The sequence below is a fragment of the Amphiura filiformis genome, chromosome 18 (genome assembly GCF_039555335.1).
Source record: "Amphiura filiformis chromosome 18, Afil_fr2py, whole genome shotgun sequence".
Classification (NCBI taxonomy): domain Eukaryota; kingdom Metazoa; phylum Echinodermata; class Ophiuroidea; order Amphilepidida; family Amphiuridae; genus Amphiura; species Amphiura filiformis.
In genome coordinates, this window is record NC_092645.1 from 26,792,653 (window position 1) to 26,808,730 (window position 16,078).

Here is a 16,078-nt window from a genome sequence, read left to right on the forward strand (position 1 = left end):
AAATGTGATAATTTTAGGGAAATATAGAATGGCGGACGAAACAAATAAAACATTTTCCTGGAATGTGTAGACCATGCTCTTTCTGTTCCTATTGATTTCTATACTGAAATAATTCTTAAAATGAAGTTGTTGGATGATTTTAGTTGGCATTTCTAGAACGTAAACATGTAGGCAGATAGTAGAGAGGGCACTCTATTCACGAGATTTCTTTTCCAACGCCAAAATAGCACGAATTTTGGTGGTTTGCAAGTGAAGAGTGTCCGCACTATCGATGGACTACGTAACTGTTCAATAGGTTTTTGTAAATAAGCTAGTGTTAGTGGGTAAGCTGTACATCTCTTTTGCATTGTTAAGACAACCACGCTAGGTTTTTCGATCAACGTACTATGCGTGTTTGGTCAAGCGAGGATAATTTGTAAAGCAGCAAGTAATGGTGAGGATGTTGCCCTTTTTAACTACTTCTGACTTTTGATTTAGCCCAAAATGAATCAATAGAATCGTGTATAAGATATTTGTGGGGATATTTGGGCGCTATTACAACAATTTAAATAAATGGGCACTTCTGGGTTGGATATATTATAGACTCTATAGAATTTAAGTATGATATATTTTCGATGGTAAATATATTTTCACTTTCAAAGTTTGTAGTTTTCATAATTGCAATTTCTTAATATTATAGAAAAGGTGAGAATAAGACTATATAAATGTAAGAGTATGGGATAATTTTGATTGTTAATAAATGCGAAACGCCGGCGGTAGACATCAGCAATATCAGGGATTGCCGCGATTCTTGCAGTAGCTTTTATGAATAGAATACAATAGTGGATACAATAGCGGATACAATAGCGGAACAATAGAGCTCTCTTACGGGCAAATAAACCTCGTCGCGTTTTGCTAAATTTCACTTCTTCTTTTCATGAACTAACCGTTATTTTTTAAACTTGTGGCAAAACTTCGACCGAAGTTTTTAATGCAAATGAGTGTTTCTAACCAAATTCGTCGGCTGTATTCCATAGTGGTGTATAGTGATTTTTGGTCATTTTTTTGAAAATTGGCACAAATGTTTTTAATGATATTCTCTTTCATTTTTTCTAGGTCTCATCAGTCATAATTAGCTAATTAATTAGTAATTAATTAATTAAATGCGGCGTATAGTTACAAAGTGACATTTTTGTATTCCATAGTGGCGTATCGACCATACGCCACTTTGTATACACATTTTATAATTAAGAAATATCGGCAAAAATGAAAAACATTGTATGTCATAGTGGCGTGCACGTATCGGACCTATACGCCACTATGGAATACAAACGACGAAAAGTAACGCCATAGGGATTATACGGCGACCGAGGTGGCGTAATGCACACTATCAAATGCAACCCCGGCCCCTGGGGACCCGGGGATGGTCCGGGACTTGACATCATGTGACCCGGGATTTGACTCAAAATGTGTCCCGGGGGGAGCCGGGTGTTGGCCGGGACTGGCATAAGACTTGACGTCGGCCAAAAGCCCGGAAAATTGGGCTGGGACTTTACCCGGGGAGGGCCGGGATTATGTCGTAACTTACCCGGGTCGTGAACATGGCCGTGATTTGCTAGTAAGGATGCCCGCATTTATGGGCCGGAGAATAGAGAGCTTGCGGAATGAAGTTACTGGAACTTTAACGGCAACTTCAAAAATATCGATTCGATTTCTTGCTCAACTCACTTCAACGCGAACGTCAGATTGGTTTCTGTACCAACAGCGTCTTGTTGTTTAAACTAGGGAAAGTGTATCAATGGGTGATCAAAAGAAGGGTATGTAGAAGCGACTGCATCAAATTTCTCCCTTATGTTTGCTGAAGTGGTTTGTCGGTAACACTTATTACAATAGGCGCTTACAGCCTGTCTCAAAAAAAATTGTGCAAGTGAAAAGCGCCCTCTATGGCAATTAGAAAATACCGTTGTGACATGACGCTTATATCAATGTCACGGGCATTGTCTAAGCTCTCAAATGCCGTTTGTTCTGTTCAATTTACTTGTTTTAATCACGAGATATGTTTAGCTAACCACGAAGGGGTAAAATCACAATTGTGCCACTTTTACTAGGGAAGATCAAGAGGACTGTACATGTAAATCAATGATAGCATCAAGTTTATCAAGAGTTCCTTCGTGAAATCAAAAGAACGCATCAATTATACAACAATAAAAATAGTTTTTACTGATTTTACTGTTTTATCATGATACATGTATTATATGATTCTCTTTTTCCTCTTAAAACAGATCGAAAGAGAAATAGATATTTCACATTCTGCTGTAAAAGTAAATACACGTGCATGTCAATGATTTTATCATGGTAATACTGTTTTCTTTGTCACTCAAGACATGTTAAAAGACAAACAAATATTGCAAATTTTTAAGTTAATGAACGCGTATTATTTGTTGGGAGAGAAATTAGACAAAATAATGCATGCGCGCTGAGGTTGATGCGTCTTATGCACGAGCCCCGAAGGGGGAGTGAATTAGACACATAAACATCAGCTATCATCATTGATCTAGGGCCTACTTGTGTAGCACTCTTCCCCAGTAAAAGTGGCACAATTGTGATTTTACCCTATTGTGGTTAACTAAACATATCTCGAGATTAAAACAAGCAAATTGAACAGAACAAACGGCATCTGAGAGCTAAGACAATGCCATTGACGTTGATATAAGCATTATATCACAACGGTATTTTTAATTGCCATAGAGGGCGCTTTTCACTTGCACAACTTTTTTTGAGACAGGCTGTACATGTCTCTTCCCTAGTAAAAGTGGCACAATTGTATTAATTTACCCTTTCGTTGTTAATTAAACAAATCTCGAAATTGGAACAAGCAAATTGAACAGAACAAACGGCATTTGAGAGCTAAGACTGCGCCCGTGACGTTGATGTAAGCATTATGTCGCAACGGTATTCTCTAATTGCCATAGAGGGCGCTTTTCACTTGCACAATTTTTTTTGAGACAGGCTGTAGTTTGAATAAACATGGATTACATCTCTTGGCGATGACCAATGCAATGGGAATTAGGCCTATGTTATGAGCTATACGCTAATATTATACTTCTAAACATGTTTCAATTAAATATTCTTGTGATATGCCTATATTATTGTCCCGGATTATTATAATAAAAGCTCAATTATTATTCCAGAAACGTCGCTTTTTCAATTTTATATTTCCATCAGGACACAAGCCCATTTTATCTGTTTGCTCTCCCTAGCCCCCCCACATCACCACCTCTCCATATCATCCCCTCCATCCATCTATTCATCTTTCCTCACTTTCCCACTCCCCAGTGGCGTTGCCAGGAGTTTTCTTTTAGGAGGGCAAGGACTCATCTTTGCATTCTGATCGAATTAAATACATCTCCCCGAATGATCCTCATTTTGTTCTTTAAAAACTCCCAGAATTTTGAATTTCAACCAACATATTTCTGGATGCTCCTTTTCTGACATTCTTATTTTTTGTAACAAATAGGCCTCCTCTTTTAATAATGAATAATTTGATTGACATACAATACCCATAGGCCTATAATATGCGTATAATAGCGTGGCACATGTTAGACCAGCTTTCTGCTGAATTGGGGTACATAATGTAGGCCTAAATGAATAACATAATAATTAAATAAAATACCTGAACAGTACAAACATATTTGGTTATATAGAGGTGTAATTATAAGACACGCAACGTTGTAAAAAAATGTTCACAGTAGCTGCAATTCGCAGAAGTTCACTACACTGCTGGGTCCCGTAAAATCAGTCCATTTTACTGGAACTTAATCCCCTTGGCGTTGAAGTCAAGCCAAAAACTTGGTTCCGCAAGCTGATTTGGTGTACGTCATGAGCACACACAAATGTATATATCACGTGTGACGATTGGAACAAAATTTATTTTGATCTAATTCAATCAGTAATTTTTAGCATCATGTGGCATGTTTTTTACCCAAACCAAATTAGATTTCCAATAATTGGTCTATGAGGAAATATGCAAACCATTGTTTTAATTATGACGTATTTTCATCATAATTTACGGCACACTATAGATTCTGGCGTTAACTTTAACTTCAAGCGGCTTTAATGGCAGAGTGGTTTTCAATACCTAATCCTCTATAATCCTCTAGACGTTAAAGTTAAAGTTAAAGTAACTCCATTTCGCAAGCTCTCTATTCCTATCACTTGACCGTACTTGAGCCGTGGATGTACATTAATAATCCACTGATATTCGCCACATTAATGTTACTGTTCATATAAATCCTTTCCAAAAACAATATCTTGGCTGTTGTTTCCAAATTTTGCAGTAGGCCATCTACTAGTATCTGCTATTTAGCGGGGCTCTAAAGTTAACATGTTTAACCAGACCACATTGCCTTCTTGACATGCACGTGCAAACGACAGCCTGCTATATACGCTTATTTATGCCAAATGTATTGGTTATTTTTGTACGTTATTTTTTAAAAGTTTTATCCACCCGCCGAGAGTAAAGTTTTAAATTATTAGGCCTACAACTCAAAAACAAAACTGACCGTTATAATAAAAGAATCCATGATACTTTTGTGACATCTGCGGTTATCATTAATCACAAATCGTTGAAAGGATGTTTTAAATAATCAAACAAAAAGGGCAACCTCGTGAAACAAAATATATTTAATAACTTGTGCGCAATTTTTTTTTATAGATGGTCATTTGATATTAAACAAGATACAAGGTAGGTCTATTTCGATGGGGTATGGGCCTTTACAGAATAACCTCGGCAGTCCATTGAAGACATACCTGCTGAATTTTGAGCCCGCATGACAGGATTGCCGCGATATTAAACCCATATTAAGATCCAAGCCTATATCCGATGCTCAGGGACGGGAACTTGGGCCGAGGAATACCCGGGGTTTGCATCGGGTTGCATCGGATATTCGCCCGGGTGGCCGAGGAGTGGCTGAGAGTTTTGCCCGGGTGGGTCCGGGACTGGCAAGGTGCTTACCCAGGACTTGAAATTTTGAACCCAAAAACCACGGCCCACGACCCGGCCATCCCCGGGTCCCCAGGGGCCGGGGTTGCATTTGATATGTGCATAAGGTTAACGTTAGGTTAGGGTATTGCGTTTTGTTTGTTTTCCATAGTGATGTATAGTTTTGTGCTTTTTATTTTCAGTTTGTAAGCAATAGTATGTATTTATTTCTTTTGAAAAATATATAACAATAAAATCTATTTAGTTTACTACAGAAATTTCACATCATTTACAAAATATAATGAATGTCTGATTTACACAACTAGATTTTAAATTAACATTTCTTCAAACCCGATTTTCTCGAAAAGTTGTTTATTCGCGGCGCCCAACTATACGCCACTATGGAATACAGACGACGAATTTAGGCTAATATTTTAGCCAACAAATTGCAAATTTTCGCACGCTTCGCGCAAATTGTCCCCTTCAATGTTCACATTTGATAATTAGCTTAAAATTGGCATTTTCAGGGCTTCGCGCGGAGTTTGTTCCAAGAAGTTTAAAATTGGAGCAAAAATAGCTACTTTCGAATTGCACATTTTCGCGCGCTTTGCGAGAATTTGTCCCATTCAGTGTTCATACTTGATCATTTTACCGTGAAAATAGTATTGAAATTGGCATTTTTTTTTGCACTTTGCGCGAAGGTGTTCAGAGAAACTTAATCTGGGAGCAAGACGCCACTTTAAAATTGCAAATTTGCATTTGATCATTGGCAGCTAAACTATCGCTCCGCTTCAATATGCATTCAGTTCACGGATTTATGAAGTCTTATGAAGGACTTATGAAGTCCTGCACCGCCTTCGCTGATCAAAGGGCCCCGTGTGTTAATTTTACCACGCCCGTAATGGCTCTCGGCTGCACTGGCACGCGGAGCATATGATTATGATCAACAGGGTAATTGAGAGTAAGCCGACACATTTTGAAGTTAACAGCTGTATTACTAATGCGAACATATAATATTATGACTAATATGGTTTACACCAAACGCTTGCTCTTGAATGCCGATCTGATTATTCTGATATGATGCATTGGTGTAACATATGATGACATGTTGATGTAAAATTACATATTATTGATCTAGAGACAATAGTCTAGTCATATTATTTTAATAAAGCCCTCAACTATGGTCATAAATATCTTCAAAATTGGTCCATAAAAAATATCAAAATTTAAGAAAATATTTGTAACTAGAATTGTGTCTCTAGAATAAAAATGGGCTTACATGTACACAATTTTTATCATTTAGAAGTGTAAACGTAACTGGTAGAAATTGGTAATTGTCTTCAACTGTCACAAGAAAAAAGATAATGACAATACAATCTCAAAAATTTCAGTCAAGCAGGATCCTGTTTACACCCTTAACAGCTTAAGTTGTTTTGTTCAAGGCATTACCAGTCGTCCAAGCGAAAGTGTAAACACAAATTAAATTGGTATAGTAATAGCTTAAAGGCTTACCGCTGAGTGCACCAAATCCGCGTAACTTACTAGTTTAGTAGCTTACTTCTTTAGTAGTTACTCCGCAACTGCCGAGTATCTTACTAAACTAGTATTTTTGAGACTTGCGCTGAAGCGTATCTGGCGAGTAACTACTTCTTTAGTATCTTAGTTAATGGAGCAGAAAATCCAAATCAGCACCTTTAATATCACGTTTTTAACCACGCGGTCTTACGTCGTCAATTGTTATTCAATGCTAACAATAGGCAGTGTGCGTCACGAAATACCCCGGTACAAACATATTTTGGTGTATTTTGCGTGCCTTGTGATTTTGTAGTAGGCCTATATGTTTATTTATTCTGCCACAGAGGGGCATAACCCGCTGGGGGTGGGGGACTCAGTCGTGTAGTTTTAGTAAAATTCCTTTCGAGTCTAACATTTTCAGCCGCGTATCAGGGTCAGTTGTAGGAGGGGGCAAAGATAAAGATAAAAGGACAATTCTGGTGGATATCATTTTGGTCCTGTGTTCTTGTGATAATTGCTCGCGAAACCCGAAAAATCATTTTCAATTGTACACCGTTTTACCCCAAAATTAAGAAAATCATTTTCAATTGTACACAATTTTACCCCAAAATCAAGGTGATAATTTTTGTTTACTATGCCAATATTCAAGCTTACATTATTTTTGCAAAAACATCACAAATTTTACCAAAATGAAGCACAAGATTTTTTTTAATGATAGGCCTATTTGGTAAAAATGTCGCGAAATTGTTTTCAATTTGGCCAACATATCTGACAATCTTGCCCAGTATTACTATGCCCACGATTGTCAGATATTTTATTAGCACTGGGCCTATTCTATTCAAGCATCAACTGGATGGTGTGCCCCAGGGGTGGGATAGTGGGCCATGTAATTCCTCAAAATCTATTTGGCACAAAAAAGGTAATTGTTAGAGATAAAAGATATGTTGAGTTTTGAAAACATGTTTCCCCAGACATGAAAATATTAGTGTAGCAGAATGCAATTGTCATAAATATGTAAGGCATAAAATAAAAGCATAAAATAACGGCACTTTATAATAATAATTCTATAGTGAAATTTAAATGGTAGGTAGGCCTACTATAATTCTGCTATCTACTGAAGATACAAATGGAATCCAACATGCATTCGATAATCACTATTTGTTTGATTGATTGATTGATTGATTGATTGATTGATGCACGGTTATACTAATTAACGATGATCATCCCTTCCAACTGCCTTGTACCCCCATCCAAAAATATATAGATGACATCACCAGCATTTCGCGTGATAATATTTTTTGTTAGTGGCAACCTGGATCTCATCGCTTTTGATATACCTTTACACCACGGTTTTTGCCATTCTAAATATTTTTTTTTTATTTTGTACTTTTATATAGGCCTACAATATAGCACTTATAAGGTGTTTATAGTTCCAGGGTTAAGAGTAACTTAAAACGTTCCGTCCGTAGACCTGAAAGGTTTGTGGTGTCGTATACGAGACGCTCCACGCGCAGAATACGCTCTATTACGAAATATTATATCATTTACTTTCAAAATCTCATCAATATCAATGATTTTCTCCTCTATTTATGAATCAATTTGCTTACTCGCCAACTTACTCCTCGAAGGATGAAGAGTACGTTGCCGAGTAAATAACAATAGCTGCGGCTTAACTTTACTAGTCTAGTAACTTACGCACATTTGGAAGTCACGAAATTCTGAGATACTCGCCAACTTACTCCGCAAAAGGTGAAGAGTAAGTTGCCGAGTAAAACAATAGCTGCGGCTTAACTTTACTAGTCTAGTAACTTACGCACATTTGGAAGTCACGAAATTCTGAGACACTCGCCAACTTACTCCGCAAAAGATGATGAGTAAGTTGCCGAGAATATAACAATAGAACTTACTAGTTTAGTAACTTACGCCGATTTGGAAGTCTCAAAATGCGAGATACTCGCCAACTTACTAAACTAGTAGCTTACTCCGAAGTTACGCGGATTTGGTGCACTCAGCGGTAATGTACGATCTTTTTAAATTTTTAGGTTTTCTTTTTTTCTTCCAAAATGATAATATGCAATCATTATGAAAGTTCCCAATACATTTGGACGCGAAAACATTGGGAATTTGCAAAGAAACAACATCATAAACTTCACCTCTATCACTCGAAACATCTCGCACTATTTGGATTAGGACAGCGAGCATGGCGAGTGCGGCCTCAGAGTTAGTCTCCTAAGCGGCCAGTTTGGTTACGCTCCCTCCACATGTGGAGGGAGCGTAACCAAACCAGTTGTGTAGGAGACTACGGTTTGCGATCGTGGCCGACATAAAATCATAATCTAAAAAATTATGATTATGTCGGACCAACACAAAATCATTCCGTTTTACTACAAATAGGGCGAATTTGACAGTTTGCTCATAGATTTAAGTTAGAACATGTGTAAGTATTACAAATATGCCAAAAAATCGGGTTTAAAAAAAATAAAGGTAAATTCTGAAAAAAGATCGGACATTACCGCTGAGTGCACCAAATCCGCGTAACTTCGGAGTAAGCTAACTAGTTTAGTAAGTTGGCGAGTATCTCGCATTTTGAGACTTCCAAATCGGCGTAACTTACTAGACTAGTAAGTTCTATTGTTATTATACTCGGCAACTTACTCTTCATCTTTTGCGGAGTAAGTTAGCGAGTATCTCAGAATGTTGTGACTTCCAAATGTGCGTAAGTTACTAAACTAGTAAAGTTACGCCGCAGCTATTGTTATTTACTCGGCAACGTACTCTTCATCGTTGGCGAGTAAGCAAAACGATGCATAGAAAGAGGAGAAAATCATTGATATTGATGAAATTTTGAAAGTAAATATTTCGCATTAGAGCGTATTCTGCGTGTGGAGCGTCTCGTATGCGGCACCGCAAACCTTTCGTGTAGGCCTACGGACGGAACATTTATTCTGAAAGGGAGAACAAGACAAGATAGATCATCGTTAATTAGTATAAACGCTCTTCAATCAATCAATCAATCAATCAATCAATCAATCAATCAATCAATCAATCAATCAATCAATCAATCTATCTATCTATCTATCAATCAATCATTCATTCCCTGTGACGTGTCACATAATATAGGCCTAGTGATTAGCGAATGCATGTTGGATTCCATTATTTTGTATCATCAGTAGATAGCATAATAATTATTAACTATAGTAGGCCTACCACAATAGAGTCAAAGTCCCATTACTTTATGCGCTTATTTTATGGCTTACAAATGACAAGGACCGTTCACAAACACTTGATAGGGGGCCTGATGCAAAAAAAATCATTTGCGACAGTTTTTCGGGGCCCCCCCGTTTGAGATCTCAAAAATTTCAGGCCCCCTCCCATCTTGAAATGAAAATTATGGGTCAACCCCATAGAAAAGCATATAAACTGGTCATTTTTTCAGGGCCCCCTTAGGAGGGTCAAAATATTTAAGGACCCCTTTTTGCATCAGGCCCCCTAACAAGTGTTTGTGAACGGTTCCCAATTGTATTATATTTACTACACTGAGTAATAATTAGAATTCGAATCTATATAAATATTTTAATATCTGGGGAAACATGTTTTCAAAACTCAGGATATCTTCTATCTCTAATACCGTATAGGCCTACATATAAATGATCTTTTTTAGTATCTCCCCAAGCTTCACGAATTAGGAATAATTGCAAGTTTTGTGCTTCACACGGCTGGATACAATCACAGAAACGTAAATTCAAATTTTAACCTGATAACGGCAGATCCATATGCTATATCCCAATCCGACTGGCCCTGGATTGGATTTATTTTTAGTACATTTCCTGACCCTTGAGGAATTATATGCCTCTCTATCCTCTTGTTTAGTCCATTCCTGGTTCGCCTGGTTGCAGGGCACACCATCTGGTTAATGTTTGAATAGAATACATGTAGGTCCACGATTGTCAGATATTTTGCCCAAATTGAAAACAATTTTGCGACATTGTTACCAAATATCATTCTAAAAAAAACTTGCGCTTTTTGTGATGTTTTAGAAAAATACAAACCTTTATACTAAAATTGGGGAGCCATTATTATACAAGAAGCCCCAAAATGAGACCCACATTTTGCGGCTTATTATCTATGACATACGGTCGTTTGAACTGAGCACCAAGGTGGTCTTTGTGGGGGGGGGGGTGCTAACTCCCCAACCCAAAAAGAAAATTCCAACCCCCTAAAACCAACCTCACATAGAAAATGTCAACACCCTAAAACCAACACCCTAAATATTTCACCACCTGACCCCCAGTGTAAACACACAATTTTACCCTTATTTGGGCAAAATAAATGAATTTTGGCAAAGAAAACAAACTAAAAAATATCACCTTAATTTGGGGCTAAAATGGTGTAGGCCTACAATTGATTTTAGCAATTATCACAATAACACATATAGCCACCATTTTTTTGGTCTTTTCCCCTTCCTACAACTGACTCTGATACGCGACTGAGCATGTAAACTACTTTGACCCCGAAAGGATTTTTACTAAAACTACACTGCTGAGTCCCTACCCCCGGCGTGTTACCCCTTCTGTCATGGTGTGACAAAATAGATATCATAATCATAAGCCTATAGCATATAGGCCTACTACTACATAGTACGCTAAACACACTGATGGTATTTTGTTTGTACCGGGGTATTTAGTGACATAACACTGCCTATTGTTGAAATTGAATAACAATTGACCGCGTGGTTAAAAACGTGATATTAAGGGGGCTGATTGGGATTTATTGCTCCATTAACGAAGATACTAAAGAAGTAGTTACTCGCCAGATACGCTTCAGCGCAAGTCCCAAAAATACTAGTTTAGTAAGATACGCGGCAGTTGCGGAGTAGTTACTAAAGAAGTAAGCTGCTAAACTAGTAAGTTACGCGGATTTGGTGCACTCAGCGGATATGGCTTTAAATGTGAAGGATAATCGTCATTCAATATTTTTTCGTATCCAAAGCTCTGCAAAAGAGAAAAAAGAAGGCATTGTTGACAATCATGATGCTTCATTCAAGAATTGCATGTTGCAAAATGATTCACATTGACAAAAACGTGACGTTTTACTTTAAATATGACGATCTTATCACTTGCAATGTACATGTATATTTAGCACATTCTTTACAAAACTGTCTGTTTTTGACGATTTTTTAGATTGTCTGATTGTTAGATTCGCTGATCGTGTCTTCATTGAGCACGAATTTGATTGTCCCTCTATTGTGTAACACAGAATAAACATTATCAAGAACGTTAGCTAACGGTATTCAGAATGTTATTAAACAGTGGCATAGCAAAGGGTAGACAAGGGGAAACGACTTTCCCATAAAACATCCCAGCAAACACATCATCATCAGTCGGCTGCGGAGCAGTCGATTACAAGCTTTCTCCAACTATTGCGATCTTGGGCAAGCGAAACAATTTTGTTTGGCTGCAACATCCCTTCAGTATCTCCCAGGAGGTGCTGGACAAGTACAGTGTGCGCGGCCGTCCCGGTTTCCTCTTCCCATGTGGTGGAATGTAAAGGGCATATTCTTTCACAGGCTCGTCGTCTTCAAGACGCAGTATATGGCCAAGAAATTTAAGTTGATGAATCTTGACTCTGGCAACCAGTGGAGTGGTGTTGGTCAGATTGTAGATGGTTTCATTTGGAATCCGATCCACACGCTTGATATTTAACATGACTCTGTAGCAAGATGTTGCAAAGGCATTGATTTTGTTTTCCATGTCCTTGGTGATTACCCATGACTCACACCCGTACAGAAAGACAGTAACGCAAGTTGTCTGAAACAGCTTGATTTTTGTTTCGATTGGCAGGGATGGGCTTCTCCAAAGGCGTTCCAGTTTCCAGAAAGCTTCCCAAGCTAGTGCTTTTCTTCTTTTTAGGTCTCCAGCACTAGAGCCCATCTTGGAACCCAAGTACTTGAAGTCTGCGACATGGTTGATGATACTACCATAGACTTCAAGTGCTGGTTGGGCGTTACAGTTTGCAGTCATATATTCTGTCTTAGGTGCGCTGATGACAAGGCCTAGATCTGCTGCTGCAGTTGCAGTCCTAGTAAGCTGCGACTGGGCCCGGGCTGTGGAAGATTCCAACAGGGCAATATCATCAGCAAAATCCAGGTCATTCAGCATCCTAGCAGGATACCTGCTTGACTGACGTGGGTAGGTAACAATTCCAGCGTCAATTCCAGAAGTTGATTTCTTCAGAAGGTAATCTACCAGGATAATGAACAGGAATGGCGCTAACACATCACCCTGAAGCACTCCAGTTGTTACTTGGAAAGGCTCTGAGATACTTCCATCAACCATAACGGCACTATTGGAGTCCTTGTAGAGCACCTGGATGGCATTTACCACAACCTTTGGTATTCCATAATGCCGCAGCACTGAAAACATGACGGACCTGTTGATGGAGTCAAAGGCTTTTTTGAAGTCCACAAAAGTGACTGTCAAGGGAAGTTGGTATTCCTTGAAGCCTTCCATGATCCTCCTCAAAATGTGTATTTGCTGAGCACAGCTGCGACCTGATCTAAAGCCAGCCTGGTTGCTTCTCAGAAGAGGATAAATGTGAGGTCGAATCCTGTTCAAAAGGATCTTGTTGTACACTTTTGCGGCAATGGACATAAGCGAAATACCACGGTAGTTTGTCATGAGAGAGAGGTCGCCTTTCTTTGGTAGAGGAATGATGACATTTGTGACCCATTGACGTGGCGGTGTCAGCGTTGAGAATACTTCCATGCAGAATTTGAGAATCATATCAATCATGCTATCCCCTCCTCCCTGAAGTGCTTCAGCAGTTATAGCACAGTCCAATGCTGCTGCCTTGTTGGTACTCATGGCTGCTATTGCTTTGACTACTTCTTCACGAGTTGGGGGCTCAGTGATGATAGGAAGATCTTCAACAGCTGGTGCAGGAAGTTCTGACGCTGCTGTGCCACTGTCGCTGTTAAGGAGTGAGCTAAATATTCCTTCCATTCCTCAAGCAGTTCATGGTCACTGGTTGGGGCTGTGCCATCCCTCTTTTTGACTTTCACCCCTTTCCTTGAGTTCTTCCCAGAAAGCGAGTGTATGATTATCCAGGTGGTGGTGTAATTCTCCATCTCGTCGGCCAGCTTCAGGTCTTCCATCTGCTTATTGAGGGTAGCAAGCTCGTCAGCTTTATAAGAGTTGTTAAGGCTGGTGTTCAAGTTCCTCCATCTTTCTTTAGCTTGACGAGACTTTGAAATGGAGTACCGCTTTTTTGGCTTCATCCTTTCAAGTTTAAGTCTGATGGTTGAATCTGATACCCAACTTGGCAGTCCGCATGGCTCTTGCTTTCCAATAACTTTCTCAGCAACTTCACGAACCGCTGTTTCAAAGGTCTCATACCTATCAGAGATGGGTGTGGCCTCATCCATGCTCAAGACCTGGAATCTGTTTGATAGCTCCAGCTGAAATTCTTCCTTTGTATCAGGATCTTGCAACTTCTTCCAGCTGAATTTTGGTCTCTTGCAAGGTTTTCCTTTGCTTGTTTGCAGACTGGCAGCTAGACGGACGCTCACAATACGGTGATCGGAGTCCACTTGAGTGCACCAAATCCGCGTAACTTACTAGTTTAGTAGCTTACTTCTTTAGTAGTTACTCCGCAACTGCCGAGTATCTTACTAAACTAGTATTTTTGAGACTTGCGCTGAAGCGTATCTGGCGAGTAACTACTTCTTTAGTATCTTAGTTAATGGAGCAGAAAATCCAAATCAGCACCTTTAATATCACGTTTTTAACCACGCGGTCTTACGTCGTCAATTGTTATTCAATGCTAACAATAGGCAGTGTGCGTCACGAAATACCCCGGTACAAACATATTTTGGTGTATTTTGCGTGCCTTGTGATTTTGTAGTAGGCCTATATGTTTATTTATTCTGCCACAGAGGGGCATAACCCGCTGGGGGTGGGGGACTCAGTCGTGTAGTTTTAGTAAAATTCCTTTCGGAGTCTAACATTTTCAGCCGCGTATCAGGGTCAGTTGTAGGAGGGGGCAAAGATAAAGATAAAAGGACAATTCTGGTGGATATCATTTTGGTCCTGTGTTCTTGTGATAATTGCTCGCGAAACCCGAAAAATCATTTTCAATTGTACACCGTTTTACTCCAAAATTAAGAAAATCATTTTCAATTGTACACAATTTTACCCCAAAATCAAGGTGATAATTTTTGTTTACTATGCCAATATTCAAGCTTACATTATTTTTGCAAAAACATCACAAATTTTACCAAAATGAAGCACAAGATTTTTTTTAATGATAGGCCTATTTGGTAAAAATGTCGCGAAATTGTTTTCAATTTGGCCAACATATCTGACAATCTTGCCCAGTATTACTATGCCCACGATTGTCAGATATTTTATTAGCACTGGGCCTATTCTATTCAAGCATCAACTGGATGGTGTGCCCCAGGGGTGGGATAGTGGGCCATGTAATTCCTCAAAATCTATTTGGCACAAAAAGGTAATTGTTAGAGATAAAAGATATGTTGAGTTTTGAAAACATGTTTCCCCAGACATGAAAATATTAGTGTAGCAGAATGCAATTGTCATAAATATGTAAGGCATAAAATAAAAGCATAAAATAACGGCACTTTATAATAATAATTCTATAGTGAAATTTAAATGGTAGGTAGGCCTACTATAATTCTGCTATCTACTGAAGATACAAATGGAATCCAACATGCATTCGATAATCACTATTTGTTTGATTGATTGATTGATTGATTGATTGATTGATGATTGATGCACGGTTATACTAATTAACGATGATCATCCCCTTCCAACTGCCTTGTACCCCCTTCCAAAAATATATAGATGACATCACCAGCATTTCGCGTGATAATATTTTTTGTTAGTGGCAACCTGGATCTCATCGCTTTTGATATACCTTTACACCACGGTTTTTGCCATTCTAAATATTATTTTTTACTTTTATATAGGCCTACAATATAGCACTTATGAGGTGTTTATAGTTCCAGGGTTAAGAGTAACTTAAAACGTTCCGTCCGTAGACCTGAAAGGTTTGTGGTGTCGTATACGAGACGCTCCACGCGCAGAATACGCTCTATTACGAAATATTATATCATTTACTTTCAAAATCTCATCAATATCAATGATTTTCTCCTCTATTTATGAATCAATTTGCTTACTCGCCAACTTACTCCTCGAAGGATGAAGAGTACGTTGCCGAGTAAATAACAATAGCTGCGGCTTAACTTTACTAGTCTAGTAACTTATGCACATTTGGAAGTCACGAAATTCTGAGATACTCGCCAACTTACTCCGCAAAAGATGAAGAGTAAGTTGCCGAGTAAAACAATAGCTGCGGCTTAACTTTACTAGTCTAGTAACTTACGCACATTTGGAAGTCACGAAATTCTGAGATACTCGCCAACTTACTCCGCAAAAGATGAAGAGTAAGTTGCCGAGAATATAACAATAGAACTTACTAGTTTAGTAACTTACGCCGATTTGGAAGTCTCAAAATGCGAGATACTCGCCAACTTACTAAACTAGTAGCTTACTCCGAAGTTACGCGGATTTGGTGCACTCAGCG